This window comes from Phacochoerus africanus, chromosome 15, assembly GCF_016906955.1.
Source record: "Phacochoerus africanus isolate WHEZ1 chromosome 15, ROS_Pafr_v1, whole genome shotgun sequence".
In the NCBI taxonomy this organism is placed as follows: Eukaryota; Metazoa; Chordata; class Mammalia; order Artiodactyla; family Suidae; genus Phacochoerus; species Phacochoerus africanus.
The window spans coordinates 48680662-48693607 of record NC_062558.1 but is presented as its reverse complement, the minus strand read 5'-3'; the positions used below and the strand labels follow the sequence as shown (position 1 = coordinate 48693607).

At 49.9% G+C, this 12946-nt stretch overlaps 1 protein-coding gene across 2 annotated transcripts in view; it reads right to left on the bottom strand.

Moving 5' to 3' along the window:
* The window catches only part of SLC5A1 (solute carrier family 5 member 1), a 162355-nt gene extending 156796 nt beyond the window's left edge, over positions 1–5559 (bottom strand). The window contains exon 1 of one of the 2 annotated variants that reach the window (XM_047760941.1): positions 5437–5559. The gene's annotated coding sequence lies outside the window, so the exon portion shown is untranslated. Of the gene's footprint in view, positions 1–5326; positions 5373–5436 lie in introns of those variants that run through there. The other variant, XM_047760940.1, reaches the window with a different exon arrangement.
* Positions 5560–12946: the final 7387 nt, after the last annotated feature.

Below are 12946 nucleotides of genomic sequence, written 5' to 3'. Positions count from 1 at the left end.
AGAGCAGGGTAAATTTGCTCTAGAAAAAAGCAGAGCAAACTTTTTCTTTTCTTTTTACCACTTCACAATCCCTAGGATGTTTTTTTTTTAATAGAAGTAACAAGTGTTAGTAAGGCAATGGAGAAATCAGAACCCTCATATATTACTGGTAGGAATATGAAATGGTGTAAACTTTTTGGAAAACAGTATGGCCGTTGCCCAAAAAGTTAAACATAGAGTGTGGCCCAGAAATTCTACTCTTAGATATATACCCAAGATGAATTAAAATATATATTCACACAAACATTTGTATACATAGTTCAGAGCAGCATTATTCATAACAGCCAAAGGGTAAAAACAACTCAAACATCCATCCACTGATGAATAGATAAACAAAATGTAGTCTATCCACTCAGTGGAATGTTATTCAACCATTAAAAGGAATTAATTCTTGATACATACTACCACACGGATACCACATGCTGAAAGAATAATGTGAAAGAGGCAGATTAAAAAGGCCACTCATTGTATGATTCCATATATACAAAATGTCCAGAACAGGCAAATCCATAGAGATAGAAAGCAGATTAGGGGTTGTCTGGGACTGAGGAAAGAGGAGAATAGGGAGTGACTGCTAACAGGTTTTCCTTTGGAGTGATGAAAATGTTCTGGAATTAGATAGTGGTGATGATTTTTTGTTTTTTTGTTTGTTTGTTTGTTTGTTTGCTATTTCTTGGGCCGCTTCCGCGGCATATGGAGATTCCCAGGCTAGGGGTTGAATCGGAGCTGTAGCCACCAGCCTACGCCAGAGCCACAGCAACGAGGGATCCGAGCCATGTCTGCAACCTACACCACAGCTCACGGCAACGCCGGATTGTTAACCCACTGAACAAGGGTAGGGACTGAACCCGCAACCTCATGGTTCCTAGTCGGATTCGTTAACCACTGTGCCATGACGGGAACTCCTGATTTTTTGTCTTTGTTTTTGTTTTTGTTTTTCGGGCTGTACCTACAGCATATGGAAATTTCCAGGCTAGGGGTCGAATCAGAGCTGTAGCCACTGGCCTACACCACAACCCAGCAAGGCCAGGCCCAAGCCACATCTTCGACCTACACCACGGCTCACAGCAATGCCAGATACTTAACCCACTGAGTGAGGCCAGGGTTCAAACCTTCGTCCTCATGGATACCAGTGAGATTCATTTCAGCTATACCACAACAGGAACTCCTAGATAGTGGTGATGTTTGCACAAACTCGTGAATATTCTAAAAACCAACTAAATGTATATCTCAAATGGCCAATTTTATGGTATGTATATGAATTATAACTCAATTTTTAAAAAAAAGAAAAACTGATTGTGGTTATGGTTGTGTAACTGAGAACATGCTAAACACTATCAAATTGTACACTTTAAATGAGTGAATTGTGTGATATGTGATTTATATCTCAATAAAGCTATTACCAAAAAAATTAAACTACATTTTGAATCCAGGTCTTCCCATTCCCAAATGAATGTTTTAACCACAACACCACACAGCTTTATTTGCAGGCCAGCTAATCCCAGAAGGGCTCTTTATATCTCCCTGCTTTCCTCATATAAGCTCCTTTTTCTCTCCCTGCCTTGTCCTGCCCTCTGAGCACCAAAAGCTCCAGACAAGAGGTTTCTTCTAAGTACATGATGTAGGAATTCCTCGTGGCACAGCGGTAGTACTCTGTTCCACATGCCCAACATTCTAGCCAAACAATTCTTTCTGCCCTTCCCTGTATTGTATCCTTTCTTGATGTCCCATGTGCCTAGAAAACCCTCTCCCCACCCCTCCACAGCACAGCCAAATCCTGCCCCTTTGCTCTGTGCCACCTGGTACCTTTTTTGAGTTCAAAATTTTACACTCACACCCTGGCAGTAATTTTGCTTCCTCTAGTTCTCATGGGTCTCTATACCTCTATGCATTTGTCCCCGTGTTACAATATTTGGACATATATTCCTTGAGAACAGCACAATAAACAACCCAGAGCACCCAGCACTGTCTGACACACAGTGGTACTCACAAAAGTCATGCCCAACTAACTGAAGTGAATTCAGTTTTGCTCCCAATCACCTCACTTCTCTTTTTCCCCTAATGGCAGTTTCCCTGCCAATTAGAAACATCACAGGCAGAGTTTCCATCATGGCACTGCAGAAACAAATCTGACTAGGAACCATGAGGTTTCAGGTTTGATCCCTGGCCTTGATCAGTGGGTTAGGGATCAGCTTTGCTGTGGCTGTGGTGCAGGCTGGCAGCTATAGCTCCGAATAGACCCCTAGCCTGGTAACCTCATATGCCACGGATGAGGCCCTTTAAAAAAAAAAAAAAAAAACACAGACAATTTGAAGAGGGTATTTAAAAAAAATTTAAAATGCTAGTGGATGAAAATGGATTTCACCCACATCTATTTCATATAAATTAATCACCGCAAGTTTTATGGTCTTGCTTGCCTTGAGTACCAACTATTGGTGGCATAACCTGTCCAGTCCAAGGAGTAGAAATGTTCCTCTGCCAGGTGTTGTCAGCCAGGGATAATATGAAGGGGATGAGAATTCAGCATATAATGAGATATCAGCATCTTCCTGAGCTGATTGAGATCCCTCTTGCCTCTTCCTCAACTCCACATAAGAGAGCCAAGGAGTTGGGAAGTCCAAAGGGTATGCTGCAGTTCTGCTCAGACAATGTCCTAGGAAGGGGAGCAAGGGACAGCCAAGCCAACAACCCCAATCTGGGTGTGATGTAGGATTGCCCTCAGTGGTGGTGTCCCTCCATTTCTTAACCACCACTGCCCCCTGGTGCCTTGATTGGTCACATCCTACAGCGCTCCACCCATCCAAACCTTTACTGCAGCACTGCCCAACAACAGAAATATAATGCAAGCCACAAAATAATTAATTTTCTAATAGCTCTATTTAAAAAGGTAAAAAGAGGAGTTCCCGTTCGTGACTCAGCGGTTAACGAATCTGACTAGCATCCATGAGGTTAAGGATCTGGCATTGCTGTGAGCTGTGGTGTAGGTTGCAAACGCGGCTGAGATCCTGCATTGCTGTGGCTGTATTGTTTAATAAGATATTTAACACAGTATATCCAAAATTTGCATTTCAACATGTAACCAATGCAAAAAAAAAAAAATACTGAGATAGTCTACATTCTTCTTTCCATGCTAAATCTTCAAAATCTGGTATTTTACACTTGCAGGACACCTCAATTCAGACAAGCCTTACATTAAGCGCCCAACAGCCACACATTCTGAACAGTTTAGGTCTAGTGCCTTGAACAGCACTCACCCTGCTGCCCTAATTAGCATAGCTCCATGCCCCAAACCAAGTGGTATCTCTAAACCAATCCTCTTCCCTGAGCTCCAGGCCCAGATAGCTATCTGCCCTCTTGGAACCTTCACTTGCCTAACAGAAATCTCTGTAAGTTCTCCAAAACTGCATTCTCATTTTCCACACCAAAACCTATCTCTACAACCCACTCCAACTCAATGACATGACCATCCATCTAGTTGCAGGAATTAAAATCCAAAGAGTTATCCTTCTCCTTCGCCCCTGTCCCACGTCCAAGCAGTCAAGTCCTGTCAATTCCACCTGTAGATATATCTGATTACTTGCCTTCATCTCCACTAGTACCATCCTCATCCAGGCCAACATCATTCATTTAAACTATTGCAGTAGTTTCTAAGTGCCTCCACTCCTCCCCTCCCACCCCCGTCACTCCACACCCACACAGACACATCCCTCAGACTGCCCACATCTCTCCATCAGCTTCCCAGTACCTTCTAAGAAAATACAAACTCCCCTTCTAGCTTTGCCACGCCCTTCACTACCTGCTCCCTTCAACTCACTACCCATCACTCTCCCACCACACAAACCCCCCAAACCTGCTCAACTCATTCCCACTTCCCTCAGTCTGGAATGTTCTTCCTATAGGCCTGTGCATGGCTGGCTCCTTCTCATCATTCAGGTCTCTGAGTGACCTTCCCTCACTACCCTATCAGCCATACTCCCTTGCCCTTAGTCGTTTTCTATACCAAACCTTGTTTTATTTCTTTTATAGCATTCATCACTTCCTGAAATTGTTTTCTTCCACAAGAACATAATCTCCATGAGAAAAAGAATTTCCCTTCTACTGTTCATCTCTGTTCTTCTAAAAACTAGAACAGTATCTGACACACAATAACACAGTAATGAGAGGGTGAGTCAATGAATGCTATTCCCTCAATCCGGAACATTCTTTCCACTCCATGGTAGGTTCCCTCTTCTTCAAGTCTTAGGTTAAGTATCACCTGCCAGGGAGCCTTCCCAAACTGCCCTGCTTTATATTCTATTTTAGCACCCTCTTTGCTACTCTCAAAGCATGATTTTGACCACAGTCAACTTGTTCATTTTCTTGTCTTCCTTGACGCCTCTTACCATCACTCTCTACTTTCCACTCCACAAACAGGGCAGCATCTGTACGGTCCGCTCCTGTCGCTCACCACCTAGCGCACAGCCCGGCACGCGGTGGACGACCCACAAGTGCCTCCTGGCACCTTCCAGCCCCACCTGCTGTATCCCGCGGGGCACCACCACCCCCCGCCCTCCCGCCCTGCTCTCCTCAGGTTCCAGGAGGACCACCCACCCAGTTGGACAGAGCTGGATCCCCAGCCTCGAAGGAAGGGGAGGGGAGGGGAGGGGCGGGGCAGAAGTGGGGGAACGCCTTCCCCGTAGGGCCGAGGCTTGGCCCCTCCCTCCCCGGGGCGGCAGAGCCCCTCCCCGCCCAGTCCCCAGAAGCCACGCGGCTCCCGGAGGGCGGTCCCGTTCTGGAGACCCCGCCCTCCGGACCGAACCTCAGCCACCAGCTCTAGGCCGCAGGCCCGACCCATCCCAGCCGTGGCCGGTCGAAGCGCCACTGCGTCCCGGGGACGATTCTCCTTCCCCGCAATGTCCAGCCGCGGTGCCGCTCTCCCGTCACCCAAGCCGGGGAGGGGCGGAAGAATGCCGGGTCTCCCCTGGGCGCAGGTCGGCCGCCGCCTTGGGGAAGCCGCCGGCCCACCCACGTCCATGAAGACGCGGGGACCGCGAGGCCCCGGCCGGACCACCCAGGACCGCCCCTCCGCCCCGCCCGCCAGGGTCCCCTCCCCGAGGGGCCGACGACCCCTAGGGAGACTCAGGCCTGGGCACCTGCTTCCTCCCCGCCCCCACAGACCCTCCTCGACAAGGCGGCAGGGCCTCGAGGTGGAGAAACTGCAGGACCAACTGACGTGTGACCTGGCCGACCTGCGGACCGGCCGGCTGACACGGTTGACAGGCTTACTGGACTGGCCCACGGGACTGACCTGACTGACTGGAGGGCTGACTAGATTAAATGTCAGGTTGGCGACTGCGGGTGTTGCCGCGGCCTCTCAGCCTCGGCGCCCCGCCTCCCACTCACTTCACGCCAACTCACCCACCACGGGCGGGTTCCTAAACCAAAACGCGCTGAGCTTGGCGGCCATGACTTCTTTCAGAGACAGGACTGCAGCCCTTAAGCTGCGCGCTCTCCGCCTGGTGGCTGCGCCTGGAATGGAGGGGCGGGGTGGGGGCGGGGTAAGAGGCAGTTGTGGGCGGGGGCAAGAAGAGGGGCCGGGCGGAGGGCGGGGCTGAGATGAGGGTGTGTATGTTTGTGGGCGCGGTCTGTGGCGAGAGGCGGGGCTACAGGTGGAGCGTGGAGGGGCGGAACCTTCCAGGTGCTGGACTTCACTTCGCTTCGCTTCGGTCTTCGTTTGTTCCCTGGGCCTTCTCCCCAGGCGGGGGTTGCGGGCCCCTCAGCCGCGCTTCAGACCTGTCAAGTGACCTGACTGGGAGACGTTCCCGGCTTCCTTAGTCCGCAGGCAGCCTGGGCCTCCCGGTTGCGGCGGGTACTGCGGGACACTTCCGGGCCAGGCCCGCGCTGAGCTCCGCGGGCTGGAAACCTCAACACCCTCGGACCGCAGAAATCCTGGAAGACTCTTCAACAAACAGCCTGGGTGACCTGAGTGAGCAGGTGGAACAAGGCCTGCTCTGTTACTGGACCCAGAATCGTTCCTCTCCCCCACATGCTCCCTCTCCTCATCCCGCTGGCCCTGCCCAGCTTGCCTGCAAACTCACCTGCCTTACGGAGGCCCTGCCCCGAGCGTGGCGGACACTGGTGAACCCTAGGTGGCAGCAAAGGCCGGAGAAAGTGTTCCCAGAACGGTCCCTCCCTTCTTCCCTAATTCCAGAAAGGCCTGGAAGAATAGACCCACTTCACAGAGGAGAACTGAAGTCTAGAGCGGCAGGATCGTGCTCACAGCCCTCAGCGATTTTGAACTCTGACTTCTGCCCCAGGACAAGAGACAAAGCAGAGGGACAGGCTAACAGGGAGGGTCCAGAAACCTGCCATCCCAACCTTGTGACCGAAGGGTCATCTCATCTCTCTGAGGCTGTTTCTTTACCTGTAGCATTAGGGATGAGAAGGGCACCTGTTTCACAGAACGTTTTGAGGATTAACTGATACACTACAGGGAAATCACTTGGCACAGTGCCTGACACACGGTAAGTGCTCAGTAAATACTCACATTAATTTGCACAGCAGCATCCCGCAGGCCTCCAGGACCATGCCTAGCAGCTGTCGAAGTGTGATGGTCTTTTTTAATATGTCCGCTTGGCTAGGTTACGGTCCCAGTTATGCAATCAAACACTAACCTAGATGTTGTGATGAAGATATTGTGTAGATGCAATTAAATTACATTTTGTAGATGCAATTAAATCAATTGACTTCAAGGGAGATTATCCTAGATAATCTGGATGGGTCTGATTTAATCAGAGGGAAGGCCTTAAGAACAGAGCTAAGGCTTTCCTTGAGGAAGAAGAAATTCTGCCTGTGAACAGCACCTCCTGCTCTTGGCAGGAGTTCCATCCTGCACCTAGTGGTTTCAGACTTGCCTAGACAGCCCCACACTAGCATAAGTCAACTCTTTGCAGTAAATCAGCTCCTACTGATACCATTTCTCTGGTTAAACCCTTACTAATACACAGAGGAAACAAGGTGTGTATGTGGGTGGGTGGGTGTGTGTTGGGATCACAGGGCCCAATCCTCATGTTCACACACTCCTTTTTAGGCTCAGGATAGCCTGTGCCTTTAGGGTCCTTTAGGGAGTTTGGAGGCTAAAACAAAACCATGGCTGTTTAGTGGCAGTGCTAGAGGTCAGGCTAAGAGGTGGATGGAGGTAGGAGGGCCCCAGTGCAGGCCTCTTACTCCTTTTCACCACCCCTGCCCCCAGGCTGCGACCTCATGGATATGACCTACTTTTTCTGTAATCCTCTTTTCCCAAGGGAGGCCAGGCTGATCCTCCTCCCCCTGCAGCAGGCACAGGATTGGAAGGAGGGGTACAAACCATGCTATCTCCCCAGGAGCCAGCTGGTGAGAAGGAGGCTTCTCCCTCAGACACCAACCGGTCCTCGTGTCCCTGCCCCTGCCTCTCCTGTCTCCATCCCACGAGCCATGTGTCACGCAGACACCTACACTTCTGCCCTCTTGCCCTAATCCCAGCAGCCACTAACATCCGTCAACCCCAGTCTACACTGAAGCGCTGTGCCGAGCGCTTCACTGACTTCATTCAGCCTCAGCACAAACCCATGGGGCAGGAATTCCTACTGTCATTATCCCCACCTTACAGAGGGGGAAGCTGAGGCACAGAGCTTCTTCTTCCTGTGAAGAACAGCCCCAGGTGGGACCCAAAAGTTCGTCTGAGAACATGTGTGGTGAAAAGAACGGGGCCTCAATGGTGAGACACTGTGGAGCCAAGGGATCTCATTCCTTCACAGACCCTCTGTTCTCGCTTCAGCACAGGTGGCAGTGGTGAAGATGAAGGGGGTGGCCAGCCTGAAGGCACTTGACTTCATTTCCTTCCCTCCTTCTTCCACCAGGAAACTGGGGAGGCTGTGGAACATGGTCTGGGGGAAGGGGATGGGCTCAAGTCAGGCCGCCTGAGTCTGAGGCCTTGTGTAGCCACTTGTGAAAGTGAGGCCTTCAGCAAGTTCTGGAACCTATCTGAGTCTCAGTTTCCCCATCTGTGAGATGGGCCAGTGAGGAACTCCCACACAGGGCCCTGTGGAGACAGTGAAGCAGCGCTGGCATAGGCCTCAAGCCTGCAGCCTGTTCTCCCCACTTTGGTTACATGGTTGGTGAAAGTGAAGGCCCATGTCATAGACAGAGATGGTCTTTTACTGCTCAGCAGACATGGCCTCCCACCCCCTAAAACCAAACCATACTGAAGCCTGCTACTCCCAGGACGCATAAAGGAGCCGCTCATTTTAAAGGCTGTCCCGGCCCCTGCCTGGGCACCTCCTGAATTGTCCCACCCTGGGCTCTTCTCTGGCTTACCTTAATCCCAACCCTGCAGAGACATCACTCCCCATCCCAAGGCCCCCAAGCCATCCCAGGTGTCACCCTTCCTGACCTTCACCCCGTGTCTAGTCCTCCAGCAAATCCTGCCAGCTCTGCCTCCCAAATATATGGACATATATGGACTCATCCTCCATCTCACGGTCACGACCCAGCTCCCTGCCCCAAATATCCCTCCTGGGCAGACTGCTCCCCACTCTGCCCCACATAGCAGCCTGGAGGGGTGGTTAAGATGCAACAGGATCATGTCTCCCATTGCTCTAAACACTTCCATGGGGCTGCCCAGTGCTCTGGCCTCTGAGGCCAGGGGAGGCCTGGTCCCTGCCACCTCTCCATGCTCATTTCCCACAGGCTCCCTCCTGCTCTGCAACTGGCCACCAGCCTCCCTTCAGTTCCTGGTTTCCTGGTGTTCTGCATACTCCCTTTGCAGATGCTATTCCCTCTGCCAACCAGACTTCTCCCCACACTACACCACCACCCCCTACTAACACCCTCCTGCCCAGGCTGCTTCGGGTACTTTGGTTAAACACACCCCTGGCTCTCTGTGCCTTCCCTTCTGAACCCTGCACTCGGTCTGCACCACAGCAGTCATCAGATGATTGAGGGATTACCTCAATCCCACCACAAGCACACACACACGTACACATTTGACTGTGAGCTCCATTAGGCCAGGACCTGAGCTAGTTCTGTCACTGTGGCATCTCTGGTGCCTGCACACTGAAGAGCAGAGTCCATGCTTATGGGATGAGCCACAGGAGAGGGAGTGAGGTTCAGCACCTGCCTGGCTGTGGGTGGGGACCTCATGCCCTGGTTTGCTTAGGGAGGCCCAGTTTTCACTTGTCATCTGGAATAGTAATAGGGATGCCTTCATTCACTCTCAAGTGTCCCAATTTGGTGACATATTAAATGGTCAGCCTAGTTATCGGAAAGAAGGGGTTCACCCCAGAACATCTGTTTGTTACCGCTCCAAGTTGGTTTCCCACTTTTCCCTTACAAGCCCAAAGCTTTTTCCTCTTGTTCTTGAGACCTTTTTCTAATATTCTCCCTATACTGCCCTCAAGGCCCCAGAAATACCTAAGAATTCTATTTGCCCATTTCACTGCAGAACTGTCCTCCTGGAGCATTGCCATGGTGATCAAATGATGTCACTGCCCTAGAAACAGTTGCCTAGGAGATGAGTGATGTCACTTCCAGGAGATGATTACCATGGAAACCCTCTTGCTGGAACTAGGGGGTGGTCAGGAAAGTGAAGGGGGTGGAGGGCGGATGCAGAAGGGACAAATGTGAAGGGCGGAAGGAAAAGGGAGGCGGGAGAGCAGGAAGAAGGCCAGGAAGAGGATGGGAGCCATCCCAGAGCAGTCGAAAATAACACAGAACCACAGAATCTCTGAAATGGAAAGTCCCCCAGAGATCACCCCAAGCATCTGCCTTGTTTTTAGAGGCTGCTGAGAGGTCAGGACATGCTCAAAGTCACACTGCCAGTTTATGGGTGATGTTAAAACCAACCCCAAGGCCTCATGACCATGATTTCTTCTGTGGCTCATTCTTGGGTTTGGATGTGGAAATGAAGGATTCCTTTCAGTCATTTCTTTTTTCAAAATTCTGGCCTGAGAGCAGTCATTTATTCATGAATTCAGTAAATTCTTATTGTGGGCTGGGCCCTGAGAAGAACCTGAATAACATTTTCATAGTTACTGTATTGTTCTATATTTTTATTGTATCCCCCATTGGTGTTAGCCCCCCCAGGACAGGTAACTCACCAAGCTGTCCACTCCCAGCACCCTGCACAGAGCATGCCACACAGTAGGAGCTGAACTTGTTTGTTGACTGAAGATGGGAGATAAATGTCATCGTGTGGTTTCGACCAACAGTACAGGAGCCCAGAGAGGGGCTCACAGCAGCTGGCAGGAAGGTAGGGTTTCCTAGATAGAACTTGAATAGGCCCAGAGCAGAAAACCATTCCAGAAGGAAGAGTAATGACCTGAGCCAAAGTGAGAGAGAGGCTGAATGAGTTGGGTCCAGCTGGGGAGAGATTTCAATCAGTGATGCTTGGAGTTTCTGTTATGGTTCAGTGGCTTAAGAAGCCAACTAGTATCCATAAGGATGAGGGTTCAATCCCTGGCCACGTTTAGTGGGTTAAGGATCTGGCATTGCCATGGCTGTGGTATAGGCCGGCAGCTGCAGCTCCCATTCTACCCCCAACCTGGGAACTTCTGTATGTCGTAGGTAGGGCCTAAAAACAAAACAAAACAAGAAATCAGTTGGTGATGCTTTGGTCCACCTCTTAAGTCATCCTGTAGGTGTTGCCCTACAGACACCTCCCCTTCTGGTGGTAAAAGGAGCTCCAAGCATTGTTGAGGAAAAGCTTCAAGGTCCATGTCACTGGATATGCCTGAGGGTGGGGTGGGGCAGCAAATAAGAAAGACTGAGGTGACTGAAGAGGCAAATGTAAAAAAAGGTAACAGAGAAGTGGGCTGGAGGAAGGAAGAAGTCCCATCGAGGGAGACCTGGACTGTCAGGCTTTCAGCCTCTGCCTGAAGGTGACGTGTTCATGACAAGAACAAGGGCCTTGGAGTCCCACACTCTCTGCTACTTCTAGCTGTGTGACCACGTGAAAGTAACTTTTCCTCTCAGAGCCTCTCTATTGGGGCTCAGCCTAGATCACAGGAATGTTAGCTTTGAATTAAAATGCATGTAAAGCCCACTTTGCAGGTGACCGCTGAGTCACCCTCAAAAGGCAATTGGCAAATGTCATTTTCCCTCTCCTTCCTGGTACAGCCTCTGCCATTCAGAACAGCATAGGAGCTGGACTTTGGGAAAACGAACTTGCCAGTGGATTCCTGTGTCTTTAGTTCACTCACCCTTTTGCTTTGCTTGGTGCCATAGGGGCCCATGGTCCAGTGAAGGTGGAAGAGAGAGGTGCTGGATAACTTGGAATAATCACGTAAAGACTGACCCACAACCATTGGGTGGGAGGCTTCAATCAGATCGGAGGTTTCATAAAATAGACGCGTTCAATAGACCTTGAAGAAATGATGTGATTTGGATAGGATCAGAGATTGGAAAGGACAGAGACCAGAGAGGCAGAGGGGCTAGCTATTTTTATAACTTTTCTAGAACTCCTTTTCTCCATGGTGTGGTGGGAAAAACCTTGAGGTAGGACTGGCCCAGTTTTATCTCCATGTTATCTCTTACCAGCTATGTATCTCATACCACATGATACCTCATTTTCTCATCTGTTAAAAATATTTTCAGGGAGTTCCCGTTGTGGCTCAGTGGAAAGGAATCTGACTAGGAACCATGAGGTTGCGGGTTTGATCCCTGGCCTCACTCAGTGGGTTAAGGACCTGATGTTGCTGTGAGCTGTGGTGTAGGTTACAGACATGGCTCCGATCTGGTGTTGCTGTGACTATGGAGTAGGCCAGCGGCTACAGCTTATTCAACCCCTAGTCTGGAAACTTCCGTGTGCTGCAGGTGCGTCCCTAAAAAGACATTAAAAAAAAAAAAAATTCATTCCTACTTTCCAGGGTCACTGAAGACTCAGAGACCATGCACCTAAGAGTGCCCAGAACACAAAAGGTGTTATTTTCACAGTTATTTCCATCAGCCTAACTGCAAGGTTTTGTAATGAAATATGTTAAGTCCACTCAGCAGTGACTCAGTGCTCATGCCTGCCCCACAGTTGGAGGGGCTTCTCGGCCTCTGAATGGCAGGCCCTGACAGCAGAACGCAGCCTGTTCTATAGAACCCAGAGGCATCCTGGGCTCCCCAATCCCAGGAGTACAGATGGCCAAGTATTTACCCGACAAAAGCTCCAACATCAAGCATCATACCCTGTCCTCCAACTCAAACAAATGGACCTTGAGTAGGGTTTGAGGAGTTATTGAAAATCTGAGCATCAGCATCAATACATCTAAATATCCCTTTCCAAGTATAATTCATTCAACTCTAAGTGAAAATATTAAAAGCACTGAAAGCATCCCCAGAATGGGATGTGTGTCACATCCATTTTCCAGTCTTAATCCTAGGACCGTGGCCCAGTGAAAAGAACCATTTAGGGGATATGGATGCTCGCCTAGGTTGTCACTAACTTCACAGTGTGATGCTGAGAAAGGAGTTTCATTTCTCTGTTCTTGTTTCCCTTGCAGTAACACTGAGATGACCCCATCTCGTTTCAGAAATTGATCTTAACACATTTTAAAACATCAACGTATACAGAACTGGAAGGAAAGCTTTGAGATACATGGTTGAGAAGTCTTCAGCTTTACAGGTGTAATTTCAGGTCCTCTCAGAGAACCCCGTGTATCACTTACGGGGCTAAGTGGAATTATGTGTCCATGCTTCTCCACACCCACCCTGGACCCAGGGATGCCTCACAAAGGCTACTTTATTGTATTTCAAATCCTATTAAAAAATGAGGAAGCTGGGAGTTCCTGTTATGGCACAGCGGAAACAAATCCACCTAGTATCCATGAGGATGTGGGTTCTACCCTTGGCCTTGCTCAGCAGATCGGGGATCCAGCACTGCTTTGAGTTGTGGTGTAGATCACAG